The sequence below is a fragment of the Arvicanthis niloticus genome, chromosome 9, assembly GCF_011762505.2.
Source record: "Arvicanthis niloticus isolate mArvNil1 chromosome 9, mArvNil1.pat.X, whole genome shotgun sequence".
In the NCBI taxonomy this organism is placed as follows: Eukaryota; Metazoa; Chordata; class Mammalia; order Rodentia; family Muridae; genus Arvicanthis; species Arvicanthis niloticus.
The window spans coordinates 39450618-39475645 of record NC_047666.1 but is presented as its reverse complement, the minus strand read 5'-3'; the positions used below and the strand labels follow the sequence as shown (position 1 = coordinate 39475645).

The 25028-nt window shown below is 46.4% G+C and overlaps 1 long non-coding RNA gene across 1 annotated transcript; it reads right to left on the bottom strand.

Moving 5' to 3' along the window:
- Nucleotides 1-14084: 14084 nt before the first annotated feature.
- LOC143443626 (uncharacterized) lies at nucleotides 14085-23166 on the bottom strand. Its single transcript, XR_013112761.1, has 3 exons — nucleotides 22740-23166; nucleotides 16226-16309; nucleotides 14085-15040 (listed from the first exon to the last, which is right to left on the bottom strand). It is a non-coding gene; the product is annotated as an uncharacterized LOC143443626 (long non-coding RNA).
- Nucleotides 23167-25028: the final 1862 nt, after the last annotated feature.

Sequence of the window (25028 nt, the reverse complement as noted above, 5' to 3'; positions counted from 1 at the left end):
CATGAACCCAGAGGGTAGAGCCAAGAGCCAGGTCCTCAACTTGCTTGAGTTTTGCTGGATTTACAACCTGCTTGGGGCTAGCCCCTTCCTTTTCCTTCCATGGTCCTGCCTGTTTGAGAGCCTGTGGGTGTGGTTGTATTATATATTACTTAGTCACTTCCTCTAAATTGAAACCTTCCCTCTTGGAGGCACCAGAGGAATTCACCTAACTTACCAGGCTTATGAAGTCACAAAGTCACAAGTCCCAAGAGCGGAAGTCTCCTCCTTGATCTTAGATAAATAGAATGACTGCCAAGGAGAGGAGATTTTTCAGTGCAGCCAGCTGCTGTGCCATGCCACAGCCCCAGGGATGCAGTTTCCTTGAATGGTTGCCTGCATCTGTGTAGACTCTCAGTGATGCAGCTGCCTGTGAGTCACCCCAGGAAACTTACTGCTCACTAAGCTGGACCTGCATGGCAGGGTTTCTTGGATTTGTCATTGGTGCCCTGTTTTGGGTGAATGGGTGTTTGTTCACACCTCCCCAGGTAAAGCCACAGGACACACTCTATCTAGGAACAGCTGGCTGACTACTCACTGACTTCTTTCACAGGTGCACAGATAACAAGAATCTATACCCCTAGTTAGGATCTACCTGAATCTTACTCCCATCTGAATGGGATGAAATGATGAGAGTTGAGAGTTGACTAATTAGACCAAGGTGAGACTTTGGACTCGAACCAGTGCTGGAATGTGCTGAGAGTTCTGAGGAATGGAATGAGTGAAGCTGAGACACATGCAAACCCTGGGGATCAGAATATCTTATATGGTATAGTGGGCTTTGTGATTATGACCAAAGGAGGACTCAAGATAGTAGATGACCATAGTGCACCCAATAACAAGGCTCCTTGCAAGAAGCCTTCCTAATTAAGGAATGGAAAGGAGGTGAGGCCAGGGGAGAAAGATGCTGTATGCCTAGCTTCTGGCTTGTAAGATGAAGTGGGGGATGCAGGAAGCCTCTGGATCTTGGAAGAGCAAGGACAGATTCTCCCTAGTTTCCAGAAGAAAGACAAACCTGCCAGCACCTTCACTCAAGCCCTCTTTTGACTCTGTAAGGAAAATGTATTGTGCATACATATTATTTTCAGTTTGCTGCAATTTAAAACTCTAATTCTGTGTGTGCATGTGTGTGTGCATGTATGTGTGTATGTGCTTGTGTGTGCACATATGTGTGTGTGCACGCCCACATGCACACGTGTGTGTGTGTGTGTGTGTGTGTGTGTGTTACTATGTATATAGAGGTCACAGGATAATATGCAGGAAGGAGTCAGCAATTTCCTTCCACCATGTGGGTGGGTCCCAAGGATCCAACTCAGCCTGTCAGGTTTGGCAGCAAATGCCTTTACATCCTGAGCCATCTCGCTGGCTCTAATCCCACTTAGTGTGCTGTGCTTTGTGATGGCAACAGAGGAGGCTGTTACAAGTTTTGCCAACCACAACTCTAGACATAAACTATGCGGGCTTCTGGGCACGTCTCTCTCAGTGTTCACCACAGTCCTTTGGGGCAGGTGTGAGCATCCTTACAGGCATCTTGGAACATGCTGCTTGTAGGGATGGGCTCCAGAGCCCACATTCCTCTATTACATTGCCTTCATTGGACACAGCCCCATCATGATGGCTTCAGAGGGCCCCCTACAGATCCCTCTTATCATACTCACCTCTCCTGGATCTTCACCAAGCTTTGGAGGCTTCCCACTGCTTCTGTTAGTCTGTTTTACGTTCTAAGACTTAACAAGTGTTTAGGTTTGCTTTACATTCAAAGGTAGGTCTTTTTTAAAAAGATGCTTATTTCAGATGAATCAACATCTCTTCCTCTGAAAAATACCAGCCACTGATAAAATACACATCTCCATCCATGTTGTAGACACACACACACACACACACACACACAGCATAAATACCATCTTTCGGGGGGAAGGAAGCTATCTGCAAGAAGCTAGGAAGAGTCCTTAGCAGAAAAGGAAGCCATCAGCAACTTGGTCTTGGGTTTCTCAGCCCCTGCAACTGTGATTTACACCACCCAGTCTTTGATGTTAACTATAGCAGCCAACACAACCAAGGGAATATATAGAGTAAAATCTAAGTCCCAAAGCTGCATTTGAAGTCACAGCTGTAGCCAGCCTGTGCACATGTGATGCAGGGGCCGCATAGGAGATAGGACAGTGCAGTCTGGCAAGCCACCTTGGTGACTTTCCTCTGCTGGTACTTATGCCCAGGAGATATCCTCTCTTCTTGAATATGGTTGAGCTAGCCATTTGCTTTTACCCAACAAAACAAAGCCAAGGTGAAGATGTACCATTCACAGTTTCTTTACACCCATCTTGCTATAATAACTTCCCCTTGCCAGCTCTAGGGAGGCTGGCTGCCATGCTGAAAGCTGTTCAAGGCTCATCTAGCAAGAACTGACCGTGACCTCCAAATGACAGCAAGAAAAACCCAACACTCTCCGTGAGCAAAGTGTCAGACCCTGCCAAAAGCTATGCAAACTTGAAAGTGGAACTTTCCCAGTCAAGTCCCGTGAACCCCCAAATGCAGGAAACTGTCTTGAACACAGTAGTGCAGAGGATGCCAGAAGCCATGCCTAAACTTATAACTCCCAGAAGCTGTGAATTCACAAGTGTGCACTGTTGTCACCTGCTAAAATGCTGTACAGCCACAGGTAGATAGCAGGTTGAGTATGTGGGTTTAGAACTCTGTAGCATAGGTCATAGTTTTTATAAGGTTGCCTCTTCCTCCTCTTCCTCCTCTTCCTCCTCTTCCTCCTCTTCCTCCTCTTCCTCCTCTTCCTCCTCTTCCTCCTCTTCCTTTTCTTCTTCCTTCTCTTCTTCCCCTTCTTCCTCCTCCTCTTGCTCCTCCTCATTTCATCCTAGATACACCATGCCCATATGAAGAGCTTGTGTTTTCTTAGGTTCTGAATGGAAGGATGTCAGAGCCTGACTGCAGATCCCTTGCTGTGACCAAGTAACTAACAAGAATCAACACAAAAGAAAGAAAGGGTTTATTTTAGCTCACACTTTGAGAAGATACAGTCCGCCATGGTGAAGAAGGCATGCAGGCAGGAAGTGGCTGCCCACATTGCTCCTGCTGTCATGAAGCAGAGAGTGACCAAGAAGTGGAGTCAGGCTACAGAACCTCCCCACCTGCCCCCACCACATACCAGCTTTCCCCATGCAAAGGTACTACAGAACTACAGCCACTAGGGAAGAAGTGGCTAAGTACCCAAGCCTATGGAATACATTTTAAACCATAAAATGAAAAGTATTCTGTTATTGAAAGCAGTATTTTTTTTTTTTTTTTTTTGAGACAGCATCTCTAGGCCAAGCTGGTCTTATCTAACTCAGTGTGTAGCTGAGGATGACTTTGAACTTCTGATCCTCCTACCTCTATCCCTCAAGTGCTAGGATTATAGGATTACACTATGCCCATCATTATTTAATGCTGGAGACTGAACCCAGGGCTTCATGCATGCTGGGCAAGCACACCAACAACTGAGCTATATCCCTGGCCTGCAGTTAATTTTTTTTTTAAATGTCAAGGGATCCCAGGAAGGGGAAACTTAATTTTCCTTGGAATTAGAGCAAAATAATTTAAAATTACCCCCTGTGCAGGGCTCTTAACTCCATGAAAGCCCATGAAGTAATCATCAAGTTTGACAGTTATTGCAAGGATGCCTGACTACAGACAATGTTGTCCCCCTGGGGCTTTTCCTGGTTGGCATCACTGATAGGAGGCATTGTATGCGGGAGTCAGTGGTGCTGCTTTTGTCTGGATGTAGACAGGAGAGTGCGGTACACAGGGTAAGCGATTATCAGTCTAAAAAGTCAACAGTGCTGGAGTCTTCGGTTATCATATGTGATAGAATTGATTGTCAACTTGACAGGATTCAGTGTTTCCTAGGAGACAAGCCTCTGAGCATGCCTAGGAGGGATTATCTAAATTAGATTCCTAATTTAATTGGGGTGGGAAGACCGATCCTAAATGTTGGCAGCACTATCCCATGACCTGGGGCTCCCTGCTGAGTAAAAGAGAGAACCAGCTGAGGACCATACCTGTCTCTGCCTCCTGACTTGGATACAGGGTGACAGACCAGCTGACTGAGGCTCCTGCTGCCACAAATTTTCCATGATGATAAGCTGGCACCTTACACCTTGAGCAAAATAGTTCTTCTTCTGAAAGTTGCTTTTGTTGGGGGTATTTTATTGCAGCAACAGGAAAAGCAGCTGAAGTGGCACACAGGGTGGAACACAGGGGTGAGCAGGGCTGAACTGCACGGTGTTGGGCACGAAGTCCAACAATGCTTCTCCCCACCCAACCCTTCTTACTAGGCAGGTCTTGAGACTCCTGTGTCTCAGCCCAGAGAAAAGAGTCAGGATTGCCAGCCCATTGGTGGGGACATAATAATGGAACATTTTGGTGCCAGAGCAGGCTGGCATCTAGTTTGCTCACGTGCAGAGATGGTCAGTCTCATTTGGTAAGGGAGTTGAGGGTCAGGTGGATGTCCCGTCCCATCCAATGTCCCAGACACTCTTGCCAACATACAAGCTGCATATTCTCAAGTAGAGAATTTCTCCTGTTGTTTTTCAGCTCTTGAAGAGATTGTAAATTAATTCAGACATTCATTCAAACCCTATTTTTGCTAAGGTCTGCCTCATTACAATCTCCCCAGAGGACCACACACAAATCTCTCAGCATCCTCACTGCATCCCATTTGATGACAAAGAGACAGCTTCAGAGTGCAGTAAGATGGTTGATCAGGGGGTGCACAGTTTGCCAAGGACAGAGATGGGTTTCAAAGCCAGGTCTTTTAACATCGAGTTCAGGTTCATTTCTACCCTGACTGGCACTAAGCCCCCAGTAAATAAAGGTTCCTTTTGGAAATAGGAGGTGTTTGCCATACGAGAAAAGGCTGCCGGCAGTGCAGGTGTGTTATGCAAGGCTAGCTAGTGCATTAATCCCTCTATATGGTATAGTCCTAGGAGTGGGTATGGAGAGCCAAAAAGGTTCTGGGGGTGGGGTTTGGGGAAAGCATCTGGAAAGCTGGGAAATGCTATGGAAGAGTTGTCACTGGAGCTTGGCTTATTGTAGGCAGAACAAAAGGTCAGTGCCTCAAATCAAACAATAGCTTTCAAGACTTGCTGTAAGCTACTGCTGGCTCAAAAATAAATAAATAAATAAATAAACAAACAAACCCAGATCCAACACCAAGTAGTTCCAGGTAGTAGTTTCAGTAGTCGATAGGTAGTGTCATAAGTGTTATACCTTTCTCCTCCTCCCAAAGGAGCAGGCAAGCTTCTAACTGGGGAGGGAAATGTGTGGTAAGAGCAGTCTTGATATCCTTTTGTAGGCCCACTGGGCACGGCCACTTGGGGAGGTGGAATTCAGGGAGTTTGACTGCACTTATCCCACACCTCTGCCGCCCTGGGCCTGTGCTGGGTTGTAGGGAAGCACAGAGACAGCTCTCCAGGATGGGAAAGCAGTCTGAGATGCGGGAATTCTGGAGCTGGCTCAGGGGTTCCTGGGCCTGCAAAGAGGCCAGGGCCATTGGGGGGCGGGGCGGGGAGTGTTCTTGTACTCTTGGACATCCAGGTCACAGAAGAGCAGAGAATGGAGTCAGGGACCCAAGGGCTGGGGACAATGTCTAGCTGGGGGCTGAGGGAACAAGAAGAGCTCCAGCTTGTCCCAGAGGGGATGATTGTCCTTGAGGCAGGCTTGGTGGCAGTTGTGGCTGGGGGCGCAGAGAGGCCTTCTACAGGAGTAGAAGCTGTGGCTCTGTAGACAAAGGCCTTCCTCATGGGTCCCCACTGAGAATCTTGATGAAAAGAAACAGTCCAGGGTTCTAAACAGTTTATTGTCATGGCAGAAAATGGATTTGTAAAAAACCACACTCCCTTTCTCAGGGTGGGTTTGAGATTAAATACCTTTTCCAGGAAGGAATGTCTGGAAAGGGAAGCTTATTGGCTAAGCCCTCTGGGTCTCTAGGTATCTCATTACCATGGAGAACTCTGTTTTGAGCCTTCGTGACCACTGGACACATTTCTTTTATGTGAGAAGCATGGCACTTGTTCCAAGTCAGGAGTCTGGCAGGGAACTGGGAGTCGACTAAACCTCGGGAAGGGGGCCACCGAGTCTCCAGGTCTCAACCTGCTCTACCTTACCAAACTTCCTGGCATAGTTTTACATCCCACACTTTCCTCCATGGGGGGATTTCAAGTTTAGGAGACGAGTCTCCTAGCTGTTATAACACTCTCATTTCTCAGCTTCTATCCATTTGCATAAAATGACAAAAGCTGAAATCTCTTGAAAGAATCAAACAATGTGACAATCATAGTAGAGACAAAGTGGACGTCTTGTTCAAAGGTCACACACATTGATGCCTTGTTTAGCCACTTGTTTGTTTGGCTTAATGTTATTTTTATGTATGTATCTGTGTGAGTGTATGTCACATATGGACAGGCACCTGCAGAAGCCAGAGGGAGTCAGAGCCTGTGGAACTGGCATTATGGGCAGTTGTGAGCTCCCCTGTGTGTTCTGGAAATCAGACTTGGGTATGGTATTCTGATAAGCAGCCAGTGTTTTTAACCTTTGAGTTGTCTCTCCACGCCCACCCCTACCCCACACCTTTTTTTTTTTTTTTTTTAAGTCAGTGTCTGATATGGCCTAGCTTGGCTTTGGATCACCATGTCAATAAGGATGGTATAAACTCTTGGTCTTCTTGCCCCCTTTTCCGGGGCACTGGGATTAGAGTGCACCACCACAGCCAACATCGGCCCTGTTTTGTATGTTCGTAGGGATGACTTGAGACTCTCAAGGCTGCAAGCTGGCATGTAGATAATGTAACTGCATTCATTGATTTCATCCACTCCACAAATCCCCAGTAAGCACTGCCTCTTTATAAGCACTGTTTCGGGACCTGGGGAAAGAGCCATGAACTTGGCAAGACGTCTCCTGTGTTCCGAGTGCTCACTGACTAGATTGGGAGCCAAGCCAGAAAGAAGCAGCTGAAGAAGGGATAAGCTGAAATTGCAGGAAGAGCAGATATAGGATACTCAATTAAATTTGAATTTCAGATAATCTACAAGTATTTTAGAATATCTATACTCTCCCCAATATAATATTACATCCTGGATTCTTTAAATTTTTTTAACTTATTTTTAAACTGTATTTTATGTGGTTGAGGGTTTTGCTCGTGAGTATGTTTGTGTATCACATGCACATCACGCTTGAGAAGATCAGAAGAGGATGTCAAATCCCCTGGAACTAGGTACACAGAAGTTTTGAATCACCATGTGGCTGCTGAGAACTAAACCTGGATTTTTCTGGAAGAGTAGCCAGTGCTCTTAACTGTTGAGTCATCTCTTTAGCCTCGATTTTGGGGTCTTGTTTATCAAATCAGCAACCCTAAAGCAATCTGCAGAAGACTACACGGATAGTAGGATGGAAAGTAGCAGAAAGACATAAATACTGTGTAATTTATTGCAAAACTCTGCTAAGATAATGACAAGGACTGGCTAGTTCAGCATCTGTAGGGCTGGCCACTGGGAAGGTGGCCTGGAAACCTCAAGATATAATGAAAGCCACAGCTTAAAAACAGAGTTTTGTCTTCTTCCTGGCATCCTTGTTTGTAAGGTCTTTTCTCTGGCTGGGTTCCTAACTCTACTTATGGACTAAGTTGCTGAAAGTACCTGTGTGTGGACTTTAATCATATCTACAAAGCCATCTTAGCAGTGTCTAGACTAGTGCTCTACCAGATAAATAGGGACCAGATGCTAGCCAAGTTCACACACAAAACAGAGAGATTATGAGGGGACAGGTGTCTACAGGGACAACTTCTCAAGTGCGGGCATTTGAATTGAGACTTGAATGTTGAGGCTTAGAACATTAAACTGCCATTCTAAAAATATTCCAGATGGTAAGAAAACCAGGTGGCTTCTGTCCCTTGGGTAGGGTTTCTTCGGTGGACCCAAGCCGGGAATTAGGCACAGACCATTTGTCTGGGAGGCAGGGGAGGCCCTGGGGAAGAAACGGAGATATGGGACAAGAGAGAGAAGTCAGACCAGTGAGGGCCATCAAGCCTCCTGTGACTGGACCTTCCTCCTGTTGTAGTATTCTGGAAAGTGACATGCACACACCCCATACATAGACTTCTGTTCTCCCTCTTCCCACTGCACTGCAGCTTCCATGGAGAACTGTACTGGTTAACCCTCAGTCCCAAGAGAGGTATCTATTTCCCCACAAGCCAGAGCACCTGGGACTCTGTGACACTGGAAAATGGAGGCCCTTGCTAGCTTGCTGTGTTAAAGGGATGTATCATACTTACTTTTCAACTTGGAGTTACTGTTTCTTTCTTTCCTCATCTCCTCCCTCCTTTCCTTCATCTCCTATGTCTTTTCCCTTTCTTTTATTCCTCAACTACTCAAATGCATGCTGCCTTGAAAAGATTAAAATGAGGTAGATGTGTAAGGTAACCACAGATGGATACAGGTGCATCATATTCTAGAAAGAAATATGACTGAACAGCAACTCACACGCATGGATTTAATAAAACAAGGTCCCCTGAGGACCAACAAGGCCTCTCCCTGATTTTGCCCCCAATGTACTTTTCAAAATAGGATGGAGAGATAGACAGACAGACAGACCGATACATATGTACATAATACCTATAACATGCATATAATTAAGTGGTTGTATAGATAGGTAGAAGGGGACACAAACATATCTAGATAGGTAATAGAAGCCTTTTGGGCCCTCCTCCTGTGACCTCCATAGTTGGTTTTGCTCTCAACACAGAGATGCCAGAAAACAGCTCAACACTAGAGCTAGAGGGTGTCTGCCCAGGCAGGCTTGGCCTGTCAAGCTGAAAACCACAAGAAGGGGAAACGCAGGACTCCAACATTCTGGAAGAGCCTGGCTTTCCTGCTGTGCCTACAAGTCAGCCAACAGTCACCAACAGAAGAGGTGAGTTTGGGTCAGACATTTCCAGGAATCCACCCAAAGGCACCTGTGTGTCACTGTCTGGAACAAGTCACTCTATGGGATGATTGCCTGAAACTCAGCTCACTCCAACTTGGTTGTATGAGTGACCCTTGGCCTGAAGTGAGCAGAATGGCTCTGAAGGCATGCCAGAGTTGGGGCAGAGCTGCCAGTCTACTCCCGGCCTGGTCAAAGTCATGCTTCCCTACACTGACACGGCCATGCCCCACCTATGCCCTTCTTGCTACTACCTCAGTGCCTGCTGACCTGGCTGTGCGCTGCCAGCAACTCTCTTTCCTTGCTGGGGAGTTGCCTTTTGCTGCTTTCCTTCTGAGCACCCCTCAGCTGATTGTTGATAGATGTGGATGTACAAGAAACTCCCTTTTCCCAGTCAAGACAGTCAGAAGGTGCATTGCTACACAGACCCCAAGAGTTTCTTAAGTAGAACTGAGTGCCCATCAATCACAGGGGTGGTGGCTTAAAAGCATTTTTCTTACTTCGGTCCCTTCTCTCTATCCTTGCCTGTCTCCAGATGCCTTCTTCCTTTTAAAGGACTACCAGCACTGCTGACCTGATCTCAGAGACCACTTTTGGGAAGGCTAAACAAAGGTCATTCCTCCATCAGTTGGCCTCCGATTCATCAACATTCCTTCCATCCTCCTGTGTTCATACAAGTGACATGGACCTTTATAGAAGTACCATATGTTAACCAATCACACCATGGGGGCTTCTAGATCACAGAGATTTTAAGGCCGCCTGGTGCCTTTCTGAACAACCTCTGGTTTCTGCATGTGAGCAGGCTAGGGGAGGAGGAATCCTGCTGAGACTGAGTTAGCATCCCTGGGCCTGCCTAGCAGCTGGCGCAAATTCACTTACTGCAAGTTCACAGCTTGCCTTTCTGATGTGTGTCTTGCCTCAGACTCCCAGGAGGCGGGGTGGGGGGGTGACTAGGAGGAGGGGGAGTGGGGATGGGGTGGGGATCTCAAATAATGTAAGCCACTCTCTAAGCGTGGTACAGCTCACGATGCAGAGGTTCTAGGTGGACACAGAAGCTCTTGGGGCCAACACAAGGCCATCCCTCAGTGCCTACTGACCTGATTACTCACTGCCAGCTCCTCTGTCTCCATGCTTGGGAGCTTCCTTTTGCTGGTTTCGGAAGACTCTCTGCTCCTTCCCTCAGGTCAGAGTGGGAAAAACGGCTCAGCCATTATAGTGCTTACCACCTCACAAGTGTGAAGACTGAACCCAGGCCCCAGAACCCATGTAAAAGAGCTATGGTGGCTCATGCTTGCAACCCCAGTGCTAATGATGCAAAACCAGCAAGATCCCCAGGGTTCGCTGGCTTGCTAGCCCAGCATATTCAGTGAACTCCAGGCCACCAAGAGAGTCTGTCTCAGAAAATACAAGATGGGAAGAGACTTGAGGGTTGACAGCAGAGGTTGACCTCTGGCTTACACACACACACACACACACACACACACACACACACACCCTTAGCTGGCAAGATTGTGTCTTTTCTGAGCATCCTTTCTCTTTTCCTCACTACTCACTAAGCTGTAGAGTATACTATTAACATGGTTTTTGCATCCCACTAGGCTTCATCAGTAGTAATGACTCCTAGCATGTAAGCGAAGGTGCATAGGCTTGGTGCAGATTCCATGCTGTCATATATGAGGACCCGGAACATCTATAAAGGGAGGCTAGAATCAACTCCCCATGGATACTAGGGGGTTGGCTATGCAGAAATCATGTGTGTTAGATATCCTGTCCAAGAATTTCTGGGTGCATTTAAAGACACAGAGAGATAGCAAAAGAGTCCAGCCAGTTGGAGCTTCATAGTGGGATAGCTTGGTGCAGCTCCCAGACCCTCTTTTCTGTCTACCTAGAACATCTCCAAGGGAGAATCCTGAGCTGACCCAGCTTGGAGAGAGGCTTACATTAACCAAGGCACACACCCCATCCCAACCCTTGTGCCTGGGAGTCTGAGGCAAGGTACAAATCAGAAAGGCAAGCTGTGAACTTGCAGTAAGTGAATTTGCGCCAGCTGTTAGGCAGGCTGAGCAATGCTAACTCAGTCTCAGCAGGGTTCCTCCTCCCCTAGTCTGCTTATGTGCAGAAGCCAGAGGTTGTTCTGGAAGGCGTCAGGGAGAGTCAAGGGCTAACACTTAAGACACACAGGGATTTTGAGTCTGGGAAGAGACAAATGGAGGGCCTTAGTAGGAGCTTCCCTGAGCACGAGAGGTATTTTTGGCTGATACAGCCAATCTGGAGAGCAGTGGGCTATGGCACAAAACATAAAGTAGCAGGTGTGTACAAACTGTGGCCTGTGGGCTGAAGGAAGGCCAAGGAGAGCTAGGAATGTGGCCCAAGACAAAATGGTAAACTTACTTCAGGCATTATGAGACTTCACTTTTGTATGTGTGACTGGGTCACACAACCCTCCAGCGTGAACATTAAAGATGGTGATGATATAATTTCTCAGTGATAAGAGACAAGTGACGCCTTCTAGAGCTTGAGAAGACTTGATGCAAAGGAATAACACCAAGTAGTACTTTCTATTTAGATATAGAACAACGCAGGTTCAGCGAAACATACCGCCAAAGTTGGAACTTACTGTTTCCTTTTGAAAATTCAAAAAAAAAAAAAAAATTTAGTTACATTGTGGCTTACATGAAGTTGCTATTGGACAAGCATTGGCCTAGAAAGAGTCCCTGGCTTCTACTCGCTTTGCATCTTCCCAAAACTCGCCCTCAACAATTCCTGTGGAGCCCTGGGGAAAACTGGAGACATTGCTCTGAGCAGGAACAAGCAGGCCCAGGGAGCCTTTGGGAGGAAGAAGGCAGGGACCTGCCAAATGATTCCTTGCAAGAGCAGAGCTATTACCAGGGGGCCAGCTGGGCAGCCTACATCTCTGAGATGCCAGCCTGCTGTGCTCCAGTGCCTTCTGTCTGGGCCTCTTCAGTTCTTTCTCTGCTTCCTGCCCCATCTTTGGTGACAGGTGATTAGCAGAGCCAGCTGGCAGCTGGTAGTGCTGGGCACTGCCGCCAGAGAGCCGGGAGCCTGCCTGCATTGGCTCCGGCCCTGGCTAACTTTTCACACAGAACTCTATTCAGCTACTCTGTGAGGTGGTCCTGCCGGGCAGCTGTGACCCCTCCATTCTCTTGGTGCCTCTTGGCAGGGATAGAGTTGCAGAAGAAAGTCTGCAGTGTGCTACTCACTGCAGACTCTCCTCCGTAAATACCTGGGCCCCTGGGCACAGAAGCTGCTTGTTGGTGGTGGGGGAGGGGATGAGAAAGGCTCCAGTGTCATTCAAGCCAAACACTCCTCACACTTGGTTTTTATTTTATTTTTTAACTTTTGAATGAGCATGTGTCCTCATTAGCGTCATCATTGCTGGGATGAACCGCCATGACCAAAAGCCCCACGGGGAGGAAGGGAATTTATTTCACTAACACGGTTTATTTCACTGTTCCAAACAACAGTTCGTTATCAAAAGCAGTGAGGTCAGAAACTCGAATAGGGCAGAGGCAGAGCTGATGCAGAGGCCGCGGATGGGTGCTGCTTACTGGCTTGCCCAGGATTACTGGCCCAGGGGTGACACTGGTCATAATGAGCAGGCCCTCCCGCATCAATCGCTAATTAAGAAAATGTTCCACAGGCTTGCCTAAAGCCATATTTTATGGAGACATTTTCTCAACTAAGGTTCCATTCTCTCTGATGACTCTAGCTTGGGTCAAGTTGACATAAAACTAGCCAGTGCGACATAACAGCATATAATAACTATAAATAATAATAAGCATTTTGATTTTTGTATATGTAATAGAGCTAGAGCTAGTGATAGATAGATAGATAGATAGATAGATAGATAGATTCCCCCATTCTACCCTGTTGAGGCCGGGTCTCTCTTATTTCTACTGCTGAGCTATGTACTCCAGCCTAGCTGGCCCACACTTTCTGGGTAACTCTCCTGTCTCCACCTGCCATCTCCTACGATGCATAGCACGGCTACTATATTAGCCAATTTTTAAAAGGTGGGTTCCAGGGATTGTACTTGGATCACGAGGCTTTTGGGTTGAGCCCTTTTACCGACTGAGCCATTCCCCTGGTCCTCATTATTACATTTGTGTACATGTATATAATGTGTTTTAGCCATATTCACTCTTCATTACCGTCTCTTCACCCCTCCCCATCCATCCTCTTCCTGCCTGGTCACCCTTCTACTTCTGTGTCCCTCACTCCCTTCTCTTGCACCAGTGAGTTCAGTTAGAGTTACTTAGAAGAGCATGGGCAACTCTTCAGGGGCTATACCACTGAAGACAACGTCTCCTCCCTCAGTGATCAGTGACTGCATATAAGGGGCCTCCCTGGTTGTCTCACTGCTGTATTACATACAGCACATTGTATACATATAGTATATATAGTACATTATATGCATACAGCACATTATATACAATGTATATACAGTACATTACATGCACATAGTACATATAATTTATTACATACAGTACATACAGTAGATTACATAATATAGTATAGACAGCACATTACAAACATACAGTACATATAGTATATTATATAATATAGTACATATAGCATGCTACATATATACAGAACCTACAGAGCATTACATATATGTAGTGCATACAGCATGTTACCAGCACATTATATACAATGTATATACAGTACATTACATGCACATAGTACATACAATTTATTACATACAGTACATACAGTAGATTACATAATATAGTATAGACAGCACATTACAAACATATAGTACATATAGTGTATTATATAATATAGTACATATAGCATGCTACATATATACAGTACATACAGAGCATTACATATATGTAGTGCATACAGCATGTTACATATAGTACACTATATACACAGTACATACAGCACATTACACACATATAGTACATATAGTACATTACATAATACAGTACAGTATGTATATACAGTACATATAGTATATCACATAATACAGTACATACAGTATATTACATACATACAGTACATTACATAATATATTAACCAAGAGTATGATACACAAGGCCAAGCTCTGTCTGCAGTGATCAGCACCGGCTCTTCTAGTGTCTATAATAATCCTGTACTTGTAGGAGACTCTGCAAAGATTGTATCTGGCTAATAGAAGAGAGGGAAGGGAGGGGAGGAAGAAAGAAGAAATGAATGAAGAAACAAGTAAAGGAAGGCTGGGAAAAATACCTTCCTAATTCTGACAGTCCATTACCCTATAAGTCATTCAAGGTTTGTTTCTTCCTATAAATACTGAAGCTGGGAGCCAAGCCCTGGCTTCCCACGGTGGGCCTCGCAAAGCAGGAATCAAAGCACAAGTGTAAGGCAGGTTGATGGATATCTGTGCTGAGGACAGAGGTGACAGCTGGAGCTGCTGCTTGCCTCACTTTAGTCCCAGTGGGCCTAGGGATCATGGTACTTCTTCTAGTAGGCAACTCTATACTCAGTTGCAGGAGACTGTGACTCAGGGGGCCACAGGGAGTCAGACACAGGCTGAGGCAAACACTGGCATGGAAAACCTACATCCTTCTGTGTGATTGGCTGACAATGTGGCCACGAGTGCCTCCCAGCAGATGGCCATGAGAAAGACGCCTGGGCACAGCCTGGCTGCCATGTGGCTCCCTGGCACGGGTGGATGGCAGGCTTCCCAGAGACCTGGAGCCCTTGTCTCACTTGGCTCTGTCCCTATAGTCCTATGTTCCCTCCCCTCCCAAGGGTGGAGTCTTTCTGTGTATCTGGGACTAGAAAAAGTCTGGGACTAGGGAAAATGTGTTTATTCTTCATGTGTGCACACATCTAGCTCTGCCTTAAAGACAAACTGTAGATTTTCTGCCCTCCCCTTCACAGTGTTTTCTCGTTCCGTAGTGACTGCTTCCCCCGACGCAGTGGGTGTCTCTGTCTGGCTGTCTGGCTGGTGAGAGAGAAGCTTGGGCTGGGGACTGCTTTTCCAGCTTTCCTCCTAGGTCACCACTCGGCTTCAGACTCCACCAGGCTGCAGCAAGGTCAAACAGTACAGTTATTGAAAATTTTCAGGCAATGTTAATGCTAGAAGCTCAAGGCTCCCTCAAAGAAGGGAGGGAAGGAGGAGGGAGCTGAGAGGGAGGCAGGGGAAAGGGAGGGAAGGAAGGAAGGAAGGAAGGAAGGAAGGAAGGAAGGAAGGAAAAAAGGAAGGAAGGAAGGAAGGAAGGAAGGAAGGAAGGAAAAAAGGAAGGAAGGAAGGAAAAAAGGAAGGAAGGAAGGAAAGACAGGGAATAGAGGAAGAAAGAAATCTAGATGTGGAGGGAGCATGAGAGAGAAGATGAGGAAGGAAGAGAGGGACAGAAAAAAGGGAAGGAGAGAAAAGAAGGGGAGAGGAAGAGGGAAGAGTGGAGAGACAAGGAGGGAGGGAAGAATGGAGAAACCAGGGGAATGGAAGGGATGAAGGAAAAAGGGAAGGACAAGGGAGAGACAGGGAGGAAGAAGAGAAGGCTGAGAGGGAAGAAGCAAGAAGGGAAAGAAAGGAGAGGGGGATGGGAACAGGAAGAACAATTGTCAATAATTAACATTCTTGTACTAAAATCAATTTCTTGTTCTAGGAACAAGTTTGGGGTGGGATGTAGCTAACCGGTCAGCTCTTCAACTTTTGTTCCAAAGTGAAGCCAAACTCCAGACATTGAACTGTTTGTTGCTAGCTATCATTTCCCTAACTGGATGAAGGAGGGAGGTGTGGCCATGGAAAGCTTTTCTCCTATTGTTCCACCCTACCCATCAACCCCTGAGACTGTCCCTTAGAGATGTGGTGGAAAGTAGCACACAGGGCCCCCTTCCCTGGCCATCTGCCCCTGGCTACAGAACAACTCAGCCACCCTGCTTCTACCACACAGCCCTTTCCCCAGGGATTCCAGCCAGTGGAGCTGAGGCAGGGAGGTGGCTTTGGCCTTGATGTGGCATTTTCCTCTTCCTTGGCAGAGATCCAGGGCCCAGCGCTCATTTGGCAGCACAGCAGAAGAAGGCGAGAGGACCCTTGAGTGTCCTGCTCTTACAATGCTTGAGAATCTAGAGGGCATTGGACATTGGGGTCACCAAGAGGCAGACATTGTCCTTCATAGGCCTCATGTTGTCCACTGTGTTCCGAAGTGGGGAATCAGCAGTAGCCCCAAGTGGATCAGAAGCTCAAGAGCTCTTCTCTGCTACTTACCCTTCGCCTATCGGGATCTTCAGATCCACAAGAGTCTTTGTGTATTTACTTTTGAGCCAAATGCCAGCCAGCCCTGTGAATTCTCTGAAAAAGAAATAGAAGAGGAATGAATCATGGGGAGACATGCATAGTCTGCCCATGATGGCGTTAGCTGCATAGGTTTGTGTCAGAAGTAGAGTTGCTTCACTTTCTAGCTGTCTACCTAGAGTCAGAACAGGAAGCCCAAGTGCCTCTGAGTGGCATGGGAAGGCACAGGAGCCAGCAGGGCTGGATAGACAATCACAGCACAGCAAAATGGCAGCTTCTCACGAGGGGCAGGAGAACATGTAGGGCTGGGAACCTGTGTTTTTCAGACCCAGGCTTTGGGGGACATTCTAAGACTATTGTTTTGAGTAGTAATAATGGTGGGCTTCCTAAGGAGGTACCACATGCCAGCGCACTCTCTGTGTGTTTTCCTTTCTTTGACTCTTACCATGACCTTGTGAGGAAATGCTTTAGGAGTCCCCTCTATCCATGGAGTATATGTTCTACGGCCCCCAAAGAATGTGTGAAACCACAGATACTACTGAAGCTAGTTTATATTACATTCTTTCCATATACATACCAAACAATGATAAAATTCCACAGATAAATAAGACACAGGGAAGAGATTAACAGCATTAACATAATGATGATAATGTTGTCCATAATGAAAGCTGTGTGAATGTGCCCCCTAGTTATATTATTGAACTTTTACATTTTATAATTTAAGGTCGTGTTTCCTACTTCTCTTTGGATGATTCAAATTGTTTCCATAGATATTATTGTGTTTTGTGGTACAAAAAGGGATACTTACATTTGACTGCAGTACTGTACTGTATTATACTGTACTTCAATGTAATATAATGTACTATATTATACTACACTATACACGGGGCACAGATATACTATACTGCACTGACTGCATAGAACTGAACTGAACTGAATTGCACTCAACTAAACTCAACGGAACTGACTGGCTCTCTCCCTGCGCTGCTCTGAAGTTGCTTCTCTTTCCTGTGCTGTTCTCATAAGAGTTGGGTGTCATTTTGTCAGATCTTTCTCTGATTTATCACTTTGTTTGACCCTTAGTAGATGTCACTTTCAAACACTGCTTTGTCTTTCTACAAACTAACTCTACCTTCATTGTTGAGGATTAGAAGTGTGTACTGAAGCTGTGTCTGTATTTCCGCTAGATCATATTATAATCCAGAACATGTCTGCATTCTGGCTGGATCATATCTTTGGATGTGATTCCTTTCCAGAGCAGTCATGTTGCTGGATTAAAATTCCTCAGCAAAGAATGGCATGCGACTTCAGGAGAGAACACAATTCAAAACTTAAGAATTATTAATTTCTGGAATTGTCCATTTAATATTCTCAATATTACAGGTAGCTGAATTCACAGACATGTGGAACGTGGGCATATGGGGGACTGAGACAATTAAGTAATCTTCACTGTCAAGTCAACAGGATTTAGGATCATAGACCCAGTCTCTGAAAGTATCCCTGAGTGCGTTTCTAGATCAGGTTAACTGAGAAGGGAAGACTCAGTCTGTATGTGGATGGCATCATGCCCTAAGCTGGGATCTTTGACTCAATGAGAAGAGAAAGTAAAGTCGGGCAGTGGTGGCACACCTTTAATTCCAGTGCTTGGGAAGCAGAGGTAGGTAAGTCTCTGGGTTCCAGGCTAGCCTGGTCTACAGGGCAAGTTCCGGGACAGCCAGGGATACACTGAGAAACCCTGTCTGGAAAAACAAAGACAAAAATGAAAAGAAAGAGAGCCGGTGGGCAGTGTCCCCTCTGCTTCTCAACTGGAGATGCCATGTGACCAGCTGCCTGAAGCTCCTGCTGCTTGACTTCCCCACCATGTCAGACTGAGCCTTCAAACTGTGAGCCAAAACTATGCCTCCTTTTTAAAGTTGATTTGTTGGGTATTTTATCATAGCAACAAGAAAAAATAACGACAAATACAGGACCTTCCACACACACACACACACACACACACTGTGTACCCATTCACAGTTCTCAAGGAGCAGCTTCAGCTTGCTAGTCTCTTAGCCACTGAAATGACAGAGTTGGGATTTAAGGCCAGGAAGAGCAGCTTGATGTCCATGTCCTACAGATGCCAGGAAAAATTTCTAGATTTTTTTTTTTTTTTATGGTCACACTTGAATTTTGTTTTCAATCTCTGTGTGACCAACTACCACAAACAGCATCTGGCTAATAGCTCACTGTTCTGCGGATCAGAAGTTCAAGTGTGTTCATCAGGGCACTCTTTGCAACTTGCAAGGCCAACGTGGAGGTAGCTTTGAGTAACATTCGGCTTCCAGCCCGTTTTGGTAGTTGGTAAGTCTTAGTGTCTGACTATTCTACTGGGGTTTTGGTTCCTAACCAGCAGCTGCCCGTACGTGATCCCAGCATACTCGAAGACACCTTATTGAGCAATTGTGAGCCAAGGATCCCGAGAGTTCAGGTTTCATGTTCTGCCTACCTCAGCACATGATGAAAAAGGTCAATTGATCAGGCCTGATGTTCTGATGAACTAAGTGTACGGCAAGTGTGCGGTTGTTGGGTTCTCGTCTTCATTCAGCAAATCTTTATCAAACACACTCCTCAGACAGTAGGAATAGAACCCCAACACACCAGCAAGCAGCCACAAGCTCGGCAAGCTCCTACTCTCCTCTCAGATAGGGCAGGGCTGCAGCTCCCACAGAGGGGCGTGTCTGAGGGATGATGACAGGGGCTCTCCAGGAGAGTTTGTCTTCAGTTATATGCCCACAGTCCCTCTTATCCTCCCTACGAATATTCATGGTGACAAATAGCTGAGTTCTTAGTCAGTTTCCTATGCGGGCTACAATTAAACAGAGATGATGTCTAACTTCTGTTTTCTAATGCCTTGGCCAAAACAAACAGAATTATGGAAGAACAGAATCTTGCTCCATTCCTGATCCTGGATGACAGCTGTTAATTTGACAGGTCAGTCACCAGCATGACTCCACATGTAGGCCGGCCCTGTGAGGGCAGAGAGAAACTAGCGTTCCTATGGTTTGAGGTATCAGGAGTGTCTTCTGAAAGCAGAGCATCCTCACCCCCTCCACTTAGAGCTTAAAATTCCCAAGAGCTTCCCATTACCTGCAGCTAAGATATGATTATGCACAGGCAAATGGCCTGATCCAATATGCACAGCCTGTGGTTTAATATTCTAATTAGTGTGATTTTCTTAGTAGTTCCTCAGCCCCTTGAAGTGCGTGCTTTAGGAGTTTAAGTGGTTTCCTCACCCTCACCTGCCCACTCTTGTCGGCACACATTCCATTTCAGTAAAGCAATCATAGAGAGTAGATACTTTAAAAAAATAAATCTGAGGTGTGTGTGTGTGTGTGTGTGTGTGTAGACAATCTTAGTGTTCATCCTTCCGTCTTGTTGGGGCGTCTTTTTGCAGTCTGCTGCTGCTGTGTGCCAAGCTGGCTGATCTACAGGCTTCTGGGCATTCTCCTGTCTCTGCTTCCCTTCTTTCCCATCTCACCATAGGGTGCTGGGATTACAGACACTCACTTATCCTAACAGTCCGGGCTTGGTTCTATTTGGGTTTTGAGGGATCTGAACTCAGGTCCTCACGATTGCTTGTCAAACACTTTACCCTCTAAGCCATCTCCCTGGCCCGGATCCTTATGTATTAAAAATGTATTCATCTGTCAGGGCCCCTCAGAGTACAGCATCTAAGGAGCACAGGTGTGGTCTAAGAAGACCTCTTAGAATCAGTCTCTTCTGCTCACACTCCCTTTAAGACTGACTCCCAAATCTGGGATTCACTTGCTGAATAAGGTAGACATTGTGTGGTGTTATTTGACTGAGTGGCCTCTCTTGATTCCTGAGGAAGGACTCCAGGCTTGGTACAACAGCAGCCACCAGTGATCCTAGAACTTGGGAGACTGAGGAAGCAAGATCTTGAGTCTGAGGCCACCCTGGGCTGCATAGAGAGTTTTAGCCAGTCTGAGCCACACATTTAAGACCCTATCTCCCCCAAATCCAAATGAACAAACAAAATGTGTCACTAGGCTCCTCTTTGGCAACTCCTACAGGCCACAGGGTAGGAGCAAGCCAACAGAGCTTTATTTAGAGACTTAATAGACACTGGGGAGAGTCAGTGACTAATTTTGGGTGGGAGTCACAGGCCTAGAGCTATAAAACTTTTGACTTCCATGTGGGCAAACCTGCCCTAATCTCTCTCTCTCCCTCCCCTCTCTGTGTCTCTGTCTTTCTCCCTCTCTCCTCTTCTGTCTGCCTCTGTCTCTCCTTCTCTACTCTCTCTTTCTCTCTCCTCTCTTTTCTGTCTCTGTCTGTCTTTCTGTCTCTCTTCCTCTTCCCCCCATGCCCCTCCCCCTCTCAATCTTCCTTCCTCAGTCTCCCAGGTATCTGCTAAGGCCGGAGAGCGTGGGAAACATAGTGCCAACAGGTTTTGCTCTTTACCTCTCTCTTTGCCTCGCTAACAACTGTAGGTCCATTCACTTATTTGGCCACTGGCTCATTCCTGAGGCAGAACAGCAAGGTCCAACAATCAAAATTCATTATCTGTTAACACAGTCAATCAGGATTTACCAACTCACGCTAGCACAGACTGACAGACAGACACATACACACCCCTTCTAACTTTCTTCTTAAAAGCCAACTTTTGCAAAAACACAGCAACAACAATGAAACAGCAGCAGCAGCAGCACCACCAACAACAAAAAACACCTGCTGCTGCGTGTTGTCAGCCTTGGCCAGATCCAGCACCCCCACTCTGCCCTGTCCTTACCCCATAGCCCCCTCACCCTCTACTCTCCACCCTGCTTGCCCCTCTGGGGTAACAGGTCTCCTTTGTGCTGAGAACTTGGTGTGCCGGTGTGTCTTGTATAGACTCCAAGGGGCTGCCCTCCCTTACATGGAATCTTTCCCTAGGAATCAAGAGAGGGATAAAAAGGCAATAGAACTGTACAACATCAAGCTTTATCAACAAATGAATCCCAAAGCTGGGAGTCAGCATTTAAAGGAGTGTGAGCAGAAAAGATTAATTTGAAGGGGAGGGGTGGGTGCTCAGGCCACTCCTCTACATCTAAGGAGGGGGTTCAGAGCTAGTATTTGTTGTTTTCCGTGTGTGTGTGTGTGTGTGTGTGTGTGTGTGTTTGTGTGTGTGTGTGTATGTGTGTGCGCGCGCAACAATTACCAACAGTTGTCATCTGGGCGGAGCAAGGTCTCTGGGGTTTTTGGTACCTGCCAGGTTACACAGGTGGCAAGGTAGAGAGAATCCAGACACAGGGCCTGGCTTTCTATCAGCTGGGAGATGTTTTCCAGGACTCTGTGGGACCCATCTACCTCTCTTCCCACTCCAGCCTGTAAGCCCAGTGGTCTAGGAATGGAGATCATCAAGGGTAAAAAAATAGAGCTCGCTTGCTTGCTTGCTTGCTTGCTTTCTTTCTTTCTTTCTTTCTTTCTTTCTTTCTTTCTTTCCTTCCTTCTCTCTCTCTCTCTCTCTCTCTCTCTTTCTTTCTTTCTTTCTTTCTTTCTTTCTTTCTTTCTTTCTTTCTTTCTTTCTTCCTCTTTTTAAATTTCAATATTAGCATTTGAAGTCTGCCAGGGAACTGAGAAATGAATTCTGGGCCTCTTCTGGGAGAAAGTGCTCATGGTTTTATTTGTTTTAATTTTCTCTCCTGATGAAAAATGTTAGAGAGGCCCAGAGTAAACAGACCGATGACTGGTGTTTTCCAGTTTTCTTAGTGGATTCCACATAGGTTTCTGAGTTCTATCCACAGTCCAATGGTTTCAACAGGGTTCCTCCTCTAGGAAGCTGAGGGAGAGCCAGGTTTGCTAGCATCCTCCTACCAGCTCCATGTCACCAAGACCAGGGCAGAGATGACAGGAATTCTGTTGGGAAGGGGCCAACTGTAGGACTCTGTTTATGAATATATGTCCTGGCCTCAGAGTGGACAGGACAGAGTTAAAACTCTACATGATGGCGCTCTACCTATATGGATAACTATGCCTAGACATGTGTCCTCTGTTGGGACACCACTGAGGTCATGGCCTGCTTTCTCCCAGAATTTGCCGCCCCTATCCTGTCTCGACAGAGCCCGGGACACCTCCTCCCTCATTTCTATTTCACATGTTTCGCTCCCTTGAGCTTCTGTTCAAACATAGTTTGTATCCATCTTCACTCACGGCTGCTTATGGGAAGCCCCAGGCTAAGATCTCGGAGAGGAGTCTCAAGCCAGAGAGCCCCAAAGCGCAAACCCAGATTACATACCAGCACAGAAACCCAGCTAAGAGAGTTGTGTCAATGGCATGGGGTGAGGGAAGGCTCAGAAAAGATGATGCAGGGCTAGATCTGCTGTGGTTCAGTCAGCTGTGTGCTGGGAAAAACCCTGGGTTACATCCCCAGCACCGCAAGAAAAACAAAACAAAAAACACCACCCAGAAACACAAGGACTCATGATGTGAAACTTGGGGGTGTCCTTACCTACATCCTACCAGAAGGTGGGAGACCCTTCTCAGGAACGCACCACAATTTGCTTCCAGGGTTCTTCTTCCTGTGGGTATGCAACTCTTCAGGAAGTGGAGTGAGAGTCTTTGACGATAGAATCCGGCAGGGGAAGGGCTGGAGACCAGAGCTCCAGAGGCCAGGCTGAGTTCTTACTCACATGGGACAGGGAAACAGAAACGTGAGCACTGAGTCTGTACTGGTGGCAGAGGCAGACATACATTTCTAGAATGTTCTTGAGCTCTGTTGTGCTTGGCAGCACAGATGCGAGGTCTGCTCAACTATCTTCTGAACTCGCACTTTCCCCACATAGCTCAGGTTCAGCACTCGGCTGCTTTCATCAAGGCCCCCAGCCCCTTCTCTGCTTTCCTAGTTAATACTCCATCTGCCAAAAGCTCCCAGTGTGCCCAACACTGGCTTCTAATATGGACGAGTATCTCTAATGGCTTGCCCAGTGCTAAGTGCTTTAAATCTCGGGTATATTAAATTCTCATTTACATGTGAGAAAACAGAAGCCAGGGAGGTGACTGTCGCCCAGCTCCTGTGCCTATCTGGGATCTGATTCCTGGGCTGGCTGTTCTTGTAACTTGGGCTCTGAACCACTGTGTTTTTTCCATTTCTGGAGGCATGTTGGAGAGGAAGCCTCAGTATCTGAGGGAGATAATAATTTGAAACAGATTTTGGATGTTTTAAAATGCACTTGACAGTTTACAAAACCTTGAATATACAATGTACAGCAGAACCCTCCCTCTAAGTCTGAGCCGTACCGGGCAGTCTGTGTTAGGAAGCAGTGCTCAGCATAGCATGTAAATGACAAGCCGAGTGTTGTCTAGCCTCATCAGGAAACAGTCTCAGTTGAAGTGAGCAGCCAGAGATGGCCCAGAAAGCAAGAGCTGCATCTTGTGCTCACCGGCTGCTAGCTCATCCTTGCCGGGCTCTTTTTTTTTTTTTTTTTTTTCCAGAGAGCACCCTGATTTTCTCTGGAATGAACTGGCCTTTCAAAGAAGCTTTATTCAGTACTAGAAGCCCAGTGGGGGAACTCAGAAACAGGATGTCAAAAATACAAAGGGCTCAGGTTGCAATAATGCTGTTGGAATGTGCAACCAGGAAACATTCCTTTCTTCTCTCCAGAGCTGGCTTAGCCTTTGTGGAGGCTTGAGAAGAGGCGAGAAGAGCCCAAGGATGTTCAGGGGAACTGCCAGGATTGGACACCTGGGCTTGTGCCCCAGGATGACGAGTAGACTTGGACCATTCCTGTGGAAATACACCAGGGAGCCTGAATGACACCAGCCTGAGGAGTGGGGAGGTTCTGTCTTCCTTGTTTGATTTGTTCTTTTCTTGTGTGTGTGTGTTTCCTGTTTTCATTTTTTTTAAGCTAAAACTTTTTAAAAAAATTTTTTTTAAAATTTTTTCATTTGCTATCTTGAAAATAAATGGCTTGATTATCCTATTGTTTTTCACCCAGGAAGGAGTATTTTTGGTTGTCCTAACCAGGGACTCAGGAGGATGCTGTTGGCATCTAATGAGTAGAGGCCAGGGATGTCACTAAACATCCCTCAATGCATAGGACAGATTGTCCAACCCAATGACAGGAGTGTCAGGGCAGAGTGACCTAGGCTGAGCTCTTTGAAATGGTCCCACTGAATTAACCCCCTAAACACAGATCAGGGCCGAGGAAACCTTAGGTGTTTTGAAGGTGAACAACGGACGTCCCTTCGAATTGTCCTGGCAGAGAACTTCAGAAAACTTATGTTAAGCCCTGATCTACAATTCCGTCTCCCCCCACCCCGCAGCCCTCCAACATTGCTGAGCTCCTGTCCTGACCCACGGTCACAGGAGACTTCTGTTTTACTCTACATCCGAATCATTGCACTATGAGCTGTCATATCCTTTTCAGCATACTTCCTGGGATAGAGCCACCCACTTGTCACTCAGTCTCTTAAGCAATTTCTGTCTTGCACATTTCATGAACATTCCAGTTAATTGGAAGGAGACCAGCTAGACCCGTCATCACCTTGTAGTCCTAGAATGAGCTCTGGGCTACATCATCAAGTAACTTATTTGCTTGTTTTGTTTTGCTTTTGTGGTACTGGAGTCAAACCCAGGGCCTTGTCTGTGCCAGGCAAGTTCTCTGCCACTGAGCTACATCACCAGCCCCCCCTTTTTTTATTTGATGTTTTAAAATACATTTATTTATTGTCTGGGGGAAGGGGCAAATGTGGAGATCAGAGAATGACTTTCAGGGGAGTCCGTTCTTTTTCTTCTACA